At 47.9% G+C, this 11118-nt stretch overlaps 2 long non-coding RNA genes across 3 annotated transcripts; one reads left to right on the top strand and one right to left on the bottom strand.

Annotated features, from left to right (window-relative positions):
• The first annotated feature begins 862 nt into the window (after positions 1-862).
• LOC120608865 (uncharacterized) lies at positions 863-5648 on the top strand. Its single transcript, XR_005654557.1, has 3 exons — positions 863-1827; positions 2734-3109; positions 5259-5648. It is a non-coding gene; the product is annotated as an uncharacterized LOC120608865 (long non-coding RNA).
• Positions 5649-8382: 2734 nt separating this feature from the next.
• LOC120608864 (uncharacterized) lies at positions 8383-11063 on the bottom strand. 2 transcript variants are annotated; one of them, XR_005654556.1, is made up of 2 exons: positions 10483-11063; positions 8383-8735 (listed from the first exon to the last, which is right to left on the bottom strand). It is a non-coding gene; the product is annotated as an uncharacterized LOC120608864 (long non-coding RNA). The 2 variants fall into 2 exon arrangements; XR_005654555.1 differs by having other exon boundaries at positions 10661-11053.
• Between the last annotated feature and the right edge of the window lie 55 nt (positions 11064-11118).

Raw genomic sequence — 11118 nt, 5'->3', positions numbered from 1 at the left:
AAAACGGCATCATCCTCTGTTCTTTCTTCACAGGTACAGACATGGAACGGGAAGAGGGCAAGTTCCCATTTATCAAACGAGTCCTGGCTTCGGGGTTGGCTTTATCTACTTGATTTCAGAGATGAGTTTTAAATCTGGCTTCATAGCATCTCCTAAAGATTTTGGACTTCCAGGCCTCACTCCTAGATTTTCTAAGTCAGTAGTTTTGGGGTGGGGCCAGGAATCTGGGTTTTTCAGAAGTGCTATGGGCATGCTTTTGATCACTAAGTGAATCTGGGAAACACCAAATTCTCAGAACAGCTGAGAAATGTCAGTTTCGGCCTTTTTTGTCAGTCATCTGCTGGGCGAGGAAACTGAGGCTCAGACAACTTAAGTAATTTGCCCAACATCACAGACTAGGAAATCATAAACCAAGCAGTAAAGATCAGTCTATAGGATTCCGGAGTTTGTCTTTTTTCCATGATCCCGCAGAGCCTCCATTTTAATGGGAAACTCAATTTTTGCTGTTGTAATTGGACATACCACATCATCATTTTTATGAAAATGAATACTTATCCAGCACTGCCGAAAGGCATTTGGTGTACACAAATGTTCATAGCTAGCTGCATTATTCACAATAGCCAAATGTGGAAACAACCCAGTGTCCATCAACAGATGAATGGAATATATATAAATGTAGCCATAAAAAGGAATGAAATTCTGATATATGCTACACTATGGCTGAACCTTGAAAACATTATGCTAAGTGAAATAAATCAGACACAAAAGTACAATTATTATGATCCCACTTCTATGAAGTGCCTAGAGTAGGCAAACTCATAGAGACAGAATGCAGACTAGAGGTCCCCAGGGGTTGGGGGAGGGGGCGGTTAGTGAATGAGGAGTTGGGATTTAATGGGTAGAGTTTCTGTTTAGGATGATGAAATGGATGGTGGCGATCGTTACGCAACATTGCGAATGTACTTAGTGCCACTGACTTATACACTTAAAAATGGTTAAAACGGTCGACTTTGTTATGTGCATTTCCTCACACTAAGAATGAAGCATACAAAAGACATTTGGAAGCAATGGGAGATTATGCCATATATCTATGCCCCCAGAGCTTACTGCAAGAGTGAGCTGGTGAAGACTTTCTTCTGCTTTCCCCTGAGGTTGAATGAAAAACAGATTTCTGGTTAATTGAGGACTCCACTTGCCCATGGCTTCACTGTGTTTTACTTTTTGCTCATTTTGCATAAGAGAAAGAGAGAAGGGGAGCATTTGGGCATGCAGGGGGTGAAGTTAGCCTGTGTGGTAGGGCAAATTCATTGCCTAGGGCATCAGGAGGTATGACAACAACTCGGCAACTTTCCTGAGAGACTATCATAGTCACTTGAACTTTTTTTTTTGAACATATGATTTCTCCCCCATAAGAGGAGAATGCTGTGGCTGCTGATTTGCTGCCCGTCCCCATGTTTCTAGTAGTATTCTTGTGCTAGCTGAGCATCTGACCCCAGTTGAGCAAAACAGAGCCCTTCTCCTGGACTTTTTAAAAACTCTATGTGCTAGAAAATCCTTCTTTCTCTTTTGGCTACAAACTCCAAAGATGCAACCCCAAAGGTATGGGCAGCACTGGTCATTCAGGGTGGATAAGCTTCTGAGGTTGCAGGTGAGGCTGCAGGGACCTTGAGTGGGCGGAGACCCTATTCCAGCACCTGGTCCTGAGACTCTAGAGCTTCCTGGCCCCAGGGATCACCCTATCTTTTTGATAAACACTATCTTTTTGATAGTGTTTATTTCTTCAACAGATTTCTGACACCTGCTCTACAAGAAGTCCTGACTACTATGGTACGTATTTGATTAAAGGATTGCTAAAATTTCTTCTTTTAAAAAATTTTTAGCTTTATTGAGATATAATTGACAAACATCATATATATTTAAAGGATACAACTTGAGGTTTAACGTACATATATATCAAGAAATGATCATCACAATTAAGTTAACATATTCATCACCTTGCATTACCTTTGCGCGTGTATGGTGAGAACACTTAAGATTTACCCTCTTAGCAAATGCAAGTATACAATGAAGTATTGTTAACTGGTCACCATGCTGCACATTAGATCTCTAGAATTTATTCATCTTATATAACTGGAAGTTTGTACCCTTAGACCATCCATCACCTACTCATTCCCCCCACTGCCCAAGCCCTGGCTCCTACCATTCAAAACTGTGTTTCTATGAGTTTGACTGTTTTAGATTCCACATATAAGTGAGGTCATACAATATAATTTGTCTCTGTGTCCAGCTTCACTTAGCATATGTCCTTCAGATTCATCCCTCTTGTCACAAATGGCAAGATGTCCTTTTTTTAGGACTGAATAATATTCCAGTGTGTGTATGTGTGTGTGGTGTGTACACACCATGTTTTCTCTGTCAATGGATATTCAAAAAATTTTTTAATAAAAAACATTTTTAAAAATTATTAATCCTCTGATTCTGAGAAAATCATTCCCTACTAATTTAACCAAATGAAATAGTTTCCCTTTGTGAATGAAGTATCTCATCTTAGAGACATGGCCAGCACGGATGATGCTAAGACCTTTCATATCTCTGGAGCCTCCCATTCAAAGACAAGTTGAGAAGAGGAGATAGAGAAGGGAGAATTAGGGAATAATTCAAAATACTTTATATTTTTAATTCAGTTCGAGGAGTTATTTAAGGGAATTTTTCTCCTCTTCTGTGTTCTTCTAGATGACTTACATCTTCAAGGAAAATGTGATCGCACCCTCCAGATCAAAGATACCGAAAAAAAGATGCCTACAAAAGAAGGTTTTAGGCACGTGAAAATCATGGCTTGCGTCTTCTGCAATGAAAATTGCAATCTGTTCTTTCTGAGTAAGAAAAGGAGCAAAAATGTCTACTGCGGGCCCAGCATTTTAGTTCTAGCAGAGGGAATTACAAGTTGGAGAAGAAACGCAACGACCGTCCGTCCCCACTCAGCCTACGGCCGTGAGTCCGTTCGATCACAGTGGACATTTTGGTGAAGGACATCCGTCCGCCGGGTGGAAAACAAGCGAGCTAATTTAACATCACAGTGAAGTAAAACACCATTAATCCAGGCATGGAGGTGAGTCAACACGAGACCTCCTGAGAGCTAAGGCTTAAATCAAGACTCACTAAAGCAGTAGGAATGCTGCGGGCTTGCAACTCCCTTCGGGTTTTGTTAGAAATACTTTTTGTCTTCTTTTAATAGTTAACCTGACCCCAGCTCAAGAATCCAAGATACTGAGTAGCCTATTGTGCACCTGGAGAAAACTTTCAAAACCTTAATTACTTATAATCTTAGTTCCAGCAATAATCTCAGTAACGCTGGTATCACCCTCCTCTTTTACAGCTCCCAGATGCTCCCACCCGACTTACATATTCTTATCTCCAGCAGGAGACTCTGTTTTTTATGATTTTAAAACATAGATTGAAAAAGTCTCCATCTTATCTCGGAGCAGAAGTGGTGTCACTTGCCAGCCCAAATATTCTACTAAGAGTTTCCCCTGTCACTCAGCTGTCACAGCTGTTTCTTTCAGCCCAGCCAGACTCCTGCTGAGATAAAAATACAACTCATTTAGGTCAATGATTAAATTGAAAGTTATACTATTACCAATTAAGTTTGAGCAGAGAGAAAATCCCCGCCCCCCCAAAAAAAAAAAAATTCTTTGAGAGGGTCACCATGGTACCTGTGCCCTCACACAGCAGCCCCGCCACCCAAAAGCAGAAAGTCTTATGAGAGCGCTTGTCACTAGGGTCTCCGCTTTCCACCTCAGAACAACTACTTATTGTCTCCCAAGCACGTTTTCATCTGGGAGCCTGTGTGCTCGTTGGGCTGTGGAAGGAAGCTTCCAGAGTCAAGCACATTTCCTGAGACTGCCAGGCCCAAAGGAGCTGGGGAAGTTGATGCACGGCGGATGAAGAACTCACGGAGAACACGTGAAGAATGATTTACAGTGCACATACTCAGGTGTAGGGAAGACAGGTACACGTCTGAAGATCAGAATAGCCAGAGAGGTGAGGAAGTCACATTGCACAGCAGGCCAGGACAAGGGCGAGATGAGCCAGGCACCTGGCGTCCGAAAGGCCCACAGTGTCAGGTGCTGAGCCTGCCCTTACCGCGCCTCCCTAAAATCAGCACCTTTGGTGTCTCTCTTGGTCCCAGCCTCATGGTCCCCAGATTGCCAAGGACCAAGAACGGCAATAACAGGTTCTGTTCTCCAGACTGGGCTTGTTTTAAAGACTTAGCGCGGGAGGAGTGCCATCATAGCAAGCCAAGGCTTGTCTGCCTGAGCTGGTGGTCGATTAGGGGTTCACACACCTCGGCCAGCCACGTCTCCTGACCCAACCCACAATCGTAAAATGCTTTCCTGTTGGATTCCCAACCCAAGGAAGTCCCAAGTGGCCTGGGCAGAGAGACAGGACTTCCGCCCCCATCTTGCTACAGGAGATTCCCCAGGCCCAGACACTCAGACTTCTTGCTGCATTGTGCTTTAGAGAACCTATTATCTCTGCAAGGATGGGCTAATAGTTCTCAAGTAATTAAACCACACCAGGAGTCTCTTAAACAATCCTTTAATTACCAGTCTCACCACCAGAATTACAACCTCCAAATCCTAGTTGATGCTACTGTAGACTTTTGAGAGCTACAGACCATGGGAGAAAGAGCCCAAGAGAACCTCTAGTATGGGACCATGGTGTGTGAGTGGGGACAGTTGTGCAGTTCGTGGCAGTCAGGACAGTGGTTCAAGAGTTTCCACCGGACCCGCCCCTAAACCCCAAAGAGCACCCAGCTAAGGCCCAGACTGGCGGGGATGTTTTGTTAAAAGTAGTTTTGGCCTTACAGAAACATGGTGGGAAGGAACAGAGTGTTCCACATAACCCCTCACCCTTCCGTCTATTTTTCCCCTATTATTAACATCTTGCATCTGTGCGGTTTATTTGTTAGAACGGATGCGCTGATATTAACACATTAATATTAACTAACATCATTGTTCACAGAATTCACTCTTGGTGATGTACATTCTATGGATTTTGACAAATATACAGTGACCTGGATCCACCATTATAGAACAATACAGAATAGTTTTACTGCCCTAAAAATCCCCTGCACTCACCTATTTACCCCTCTGCTCCCCCAAACCGACAGGAATGTATTCTGATTTCCAATTCGCTAGAGAAAGGTGTATATTTTTCTTTTTTCCTTTGAAAACAAGTTGTGGGGATTCATTCAGATTACAGGGTCATCATAAAGCCGAGCTCGGAAGGTCTCGTGAAGCCGGGTCAAGATCACGCGATATCTCCCATGTCTCCTGCACCGCGCGGCAACTGTGGGCTATTCATGGACCATAGCAGCCTCTTTGCCAGGAGTCCAGTAGCTGCCTGTATTCTAACTCTCATGTTACCCGACAAGGATGGGCATTCGTGAAGTCCAGATGATGCTGAAGACAGACAAGGAGTACTCAGAAACTTCCAGAATACAAAGAAAGGCAGAGCTTATCAAAGTATTGGTTCTCAAAGTATTGCCCAAGCACCCTCGCGGGGTCCCTGAGACCTGTCAGGGTCTCATGGGTTCAAAATGATTTTCATAATAGCACTAAAAAGTTATTTTCCTTTTTCACTCTGAGTGCCTCAAAAGTATACAGAGGAGTGTTTCAGAGCCTTCGTGGCTTGTGGTGACACAGCAGACTGAATGCAGATAGAAGAGTTCAGCTGTCTTCTATTAAGGCAGACAATAAAAAGTTTTGCGAAATGTAAAATAATGCCACTTTTCACTGTTTTTGTTTTGGAAAATATAATTTCCGTTTGTAAAATCATATGTTTTATATGTGATGGGTTTATTATTGTCATTTTACGTGAAATAAATACTGTTATGTTTTTCCCAGTTTTAATTTCTAATGTGACAAATATTGATAGATAGTACCCACATTCAAAGCTTTTTGGAATCCTCAATTTTTAAGAAAGCAAAGGAGTCTTGAGACCGAAGTGTTTGGGATTGCTGATTTATAGCAAAGGATTCAGAGTCAGAAAAAACTGGATTAAAAAACCCAGGTCTGCCATTTGGATGAGTTATTTACCCCTAACCCACTTGGCTTCTTTATCTGTAAAATGGTGACAATGTTTACTTCATGGGTGGTGGCAAAGATTAATGACCTGCTGCATGAAAGAGCACCCTGCGTGCTTCCTGGCATAGCTGAGGCGGTCCATAAACAGCAAGAGAAGAAAAAGGAAGAAAATTCAAAACTCAGTTTCCATTCTCACCTACGGCGGGGCCGTTCTGCTGTGCATGATAGAACTCTGAATAACTAATGGGGTCTTCTGCCCACCCCACCCCATCCCCATGTGCTGCAAGCAATGGCAGGCTGGAGTTGGTGGGCCTCCAATGACGGGAATTACATGATCAGAAGGAGAGGGCGCTTCTCTTCCGTTCTCACGGGAGAACAGCTCGGATGGAGGCTTGCAAGGAGCAGACAGCAGAGCCTCCCCATGGGACGCTGAGCGGGCTAACCGGCCGGCTCATGCGCACACTCGCACACACCTTGTCCATACTGAGTGAATATAGATCCGTGAAAGAGACCATATCCAAAATCGAGCTTCTCACACAATCGTAACCTAATTAACAGGACCTCAGCGCATCGCAGCCTCACGAACACACAGTTGCCATCCTCCCTGTTGCTTTTCATCTGGATGAGCAGTCAGCCGAATCCCAGGGCCCACCCAGAGATCTGGACACAACTAGTCGGGGGCAGAGACCGGGCATCTGGGTTTTCATGCAAACTCCAGACATGCAACCGGAGGAGAGCCCGCCAGTCCGCCCTGGGCAGGCCAGAAGACCTGAGCAGGGTCTTTCTCGCTCTCACCACACGTCCAGTGCAGGAGGGCAAGGGGACTCTGTTCACTGTAGCTGCCAGGGGAACCCGGGACCCATCTCCGTGACCGCTGTAGTAGAGGGAAGAGAAGATAGCCCAGGAAAGACTTCTTATCGACCAAGTTCCACACATCGCTTTGACATACACTTTGTTGTCCAGAGCAAGCCACACGGCCCTACCCAACAAACTTCACGGGAGTGGGCAGGTGCGATGGTCCGGGCCCCACGCCCTAATGACCTTCCTGCTAACCTTCTCTGGGCTCTGACGACCTGCCGGGGATGGTGCTCGGCGGTTTGCATCTGTCCTCGTCTCATCTGAACCCCACAACAACCTGTGAGGTAGAGTGTGTTTACAGCCCTGCTTGACAAAAGAGGGCTGCGAGGCACGGACAGTTTAATTTGCCAGCGTCACCCAGGGAGCTAGAAATAGGGCTGTGATTTGAATCCGAGCTGTTTGACACACTTACCCACTGGACTCTGCTCATTTCCTGATATTTGACTAATAATTACTTGAGCAGGGCCCGTATGGGCAGAACTGGGGACACAGCAGAGCTCCAGAGAGCCAGGCCCCTGTGCAGTGCAGGGGGCATGCGTTCAGATGGAGTTCGTCTACATCAGGCACTGTTAGGATTCTAACCCCAAATCTCAAAGCTGGAAAAAACTAAAGAACCCGAGCCTAAATGCCCCTCCATCTCACCTTCTCCCCTTTCCACGGGGCAATCCTCTCTGCCACACCCCCTCCTCCTCCCTGGGGGCCCTGCAGCCTCTTCGCCAATTCTTTCTTTCTCTCTGGGGAAAGCCCGGTTTACCGCGACTTCTTCTTAGCACTGAGGCCTTGGTGCCCCCGTCCCTGGGCCAGAGGGAACTGGAGTGGCCTCCTTCCTCCTGGCCTTCCCCCCTCACGTAATGGAAAGTGTTACCCTGTTCTCTAATAAGAATCAGCTCCTGCTCCTGGAATGAGGCAGAGTCTTTAAAGAAAGGCGAAGTTCCCCGTGTTTCTGAGCCTGGCGGCCACGTGGCTGCCTTTACACAGTGTCCGCTTCTGCTGTTCTGGGTGGACGTGTCCCCACTTCTTTGCTTTGCAGCAGCCACGCCCCGTGGTAACATCAGCCGGCAACCCTCCGGCCCAGCCTTTTCCATGGGTGGGGGAACACTCGCTCAGAAAAGTCAACTCCTGTTTCCTTCGGGCCTTGTGATAACGTGGGCTCCCCCTGCCACCCCTCCCGAAGCCCCGGAAAAGGACTGTGGACCCCGCAGAGGCATTATCCAATCGGTTCAACTTGCCCAGGGCTTTCTGGTTAGATTCTAATTTCATTTTAAGAGAAAATAGCCAAAGACCACAGGTTACTAAATTTCTTTTCTTTTCCTTTTTATCCTCTCTCAATCGCAAAGACCAGGCACTAAGTTGTGAATTATTCCATCTTTTCTCAAATGGACCATATCAAGGGGCCGTGGAGTCATAACAGAGAGTATGAGCTCAGTACTCTGAGGCTTACCCAGTACTTTTATTTATATATATGTAGACTCTCTTATTTGATTCTCGCTCACATTATTCTGGTGAGACAGACGTCAGAATTCCATCCATTTTGCAGAGCAGTGAACTGAGGCTTAGGGAAGTTCAGCAGCTGGCCCGGCGTCACACAGCGTTTACATGGGAAAGCTGGGCTTGAACTTCGGGTTCCAGCCCGCCATCGCTACCATTGCCACCACGTGCTCGCCAAATTCTACTCCGGCAAAGCGTCGTTTCCACTTTCGAAGATTTTGTGACCCCAAAACGGAACTAAGATGTTTGCTCAGCAAGTTGTATAAAGCCTTTCTGGGCAGGTATCGTTTGAGACTTAGCCTAGAAAGTGCAAGGGTTGGGGGGGAGGCAAACAGGGAGCGGGCAGCGGAGAGAGAACACAGCTCATCGTTTACCCTGCCGGCTTCAGAGGGCCCTGCGGATGAGCTGCATCCCTGAGCCAGCCCTGGGCGCTGTCGCCTGGATCTGCAGAGGGAGGGCTCCTGACACAGCAAAGGTGGACAGGCCTGTGAGCCAGGACTCAGAAGACTAGGGTGAGGATTAGGACAGGTGGAAAGGAAAGCAGCTGAGATGCTGGGCAGAGAGCGGCCAAGGCCCAGGCGAGAACGCCATTGCCAGGGTATTTTAAATTCTTCGTTTTTAAAAACTTTGGCCAAGCACACGAGAACACACGTGACCCAGACAGGACCATAAACATCCACCTCCCCCATGAGCTGGCACTCCACTGATAACCCAGCCCCCAGCGGCACCTGACGGGCAGGAGGAGAAAGGGATATGACCTGAGCCTTCGGCCACAGGTGTGTGCTCACACGCACCAACTGCCCACTGCTCACACGCACCAACTGCCCACTGCCTCTTGTGCAGCTTCTGTCTCTTTCGAACATTCTCACTTGGCCATTTTTCTCAGGACAAAGATACAAGCCCAACTTGGGTTCATCAGAGGCCAGAGAGGTGCCCACCTGAGTCCCTGAGGTAAAACCCTTCAGCCTTCTGTTATGATTTTTGCTTCCTTGTCTCTTCCCTATTAGAGTAGGTTTATAAGTCCTGGTGTGTCCACAGTAGGTGCTTCATAAATGGTAGCTGGCCAGAGCAGCAGCGGTCGATGGTACCACCATGGGCGCCTGTTCCCTTCTCTAAAGTAGAAGGTTGGCTTGGGGCATCTCTAAGACCAGCTCAACTCTGACCCTGAGGCTTCTCGCGTTCTGTTGTCGCTCCCCATTCCAGGACTGGCTCTTGGCAGCCTGAGAGTTTTGCTCAGCTCACTCATTATCTGCTGGCCTTGTCTGCCCCAGAGCTTCAAAGTTTGGAGAGCAGGCAGTGGGTTCTCATAACTGGTGTGAATGACGCTCGCCCCACCCACACACACACACACACACGCACAGACCCCGCAGGCTGCAGCCTAGTGGCGGGGGGCTGTGCTCTAAAGGAGGGGCCTGGGCCCTTGAGGCTGCTGTTGCTTCGTGATCACGCTGCCCCATCTCTCAAAACCACCTTTCAGCCTGACCAGAACAGACCATTGTCTTCAGGTCTACCATCTCTGAAAATGCACCAGGCCTCACAGACATCGGGGAGCAGACCGAGAGGCATCCGCGGCCAGAGGATGGAAGCCCTCCCAGGTCCCCACCGACACCCAGTGCCGTGTGCGTTTCTGGCTTTCTGGCGCCCACGCCGACGTCCCTGTCTGCCCCTGACCTTCAATCACAGCATCCCGATTCCCTTGTGGAAACTTGGATGCAGTCTGTCGAGACCATCATTCAAGACGCCCTGCCCCACACAAGGCAAGAGGTGGGCACCAGAGCCCAGCCCGCTGCACAGACCTGGAATCTGAGTCGTGGGCAGAGACAACGAAGCACAAAATGGCCGGCGCCCTTGTCCCGGAGGCGCTGGGGGACCTTCCATCACCGTCTGCCAAGAGGCTCGGCACCCCGCACCCTGGTCCTTTAGTGCTCTCTCTTCCACCTTCTCTCTGATTCTGCCTTTTTCAATTCTCTGTTCTGTCGCCCACACCCAGAAAGCTCTATCTGATTCACGCTCCAAAGCCCAGGGCGAAGGGTTAAAAAACGCACACCTTCGGTTCTCTTGGGGCAGCGGGGCCGGACCCCTGCCTCTTCCTCAGCATGGCCGGACCACACGTGAGGCCAGAGCTCCAAGCCTGATGCCCGCTCTGGGCTTCGTGGCCTCAGGCTTGGGACTTGACTTCTCTGAACCTCAGTGTCCTCATCTCTGAATTGGGGAAGTTTGCCTACCTGGTGGGGCTGGGGTGTGGGCGAGCACGGGACTGGGAACCCCCAGGACATTCAGGGAGGGTAGGTTGTTGTTTTGGTTGTCTTTCCAATGAGAATGGCTCCTTGCTTCTCACGCATTAACCCCAGGAGGTACTGGAGAAACAAATCAGCTTCTTCCTGATTCACGTACACCGAAATCACAGCATTTTTGGTTGCACAAAACATTAAGTTGCCAAGAAAAGCCTTCCTGAGGCGCTTTGGATAAAGGGCTTCTTTTTCTGACTCGAAATAAGGAGTCATTCGCCAAACTGAAATAGCACATAAACCTTAGAAGCCACAGATTTGAGTGAAATCTAATCTTAGCCAAAACTGGCAGGAGTGAGGAGGTGTGGGGGAGGGGGAGGATGAGTCAGAGATTCCGCTCTTTGGAGGGGGCAGCCTAATATGGCATGGCATTGGGGAGCCACGAGACGACTTAG

Source organism: Pteropus medius, unplaced genomic scaffold (assembly GCF_902729225.1).
Source record: "Pteropus medius unplaced genomic scaffold, Ma_sr-lr_union100, whole genome shotgun sequence".
Taxonomy (NCBI): Eukaryota; Metazoa; Chordata; class Mammalia; order Chiroptera; family Pteropodidae; genus Pteropus; species Pteropus medius.
Note: the sequence above shows the minus strand (reverse complement) of the source record. Positions and strands in the feature narration are given on the sequence as shown.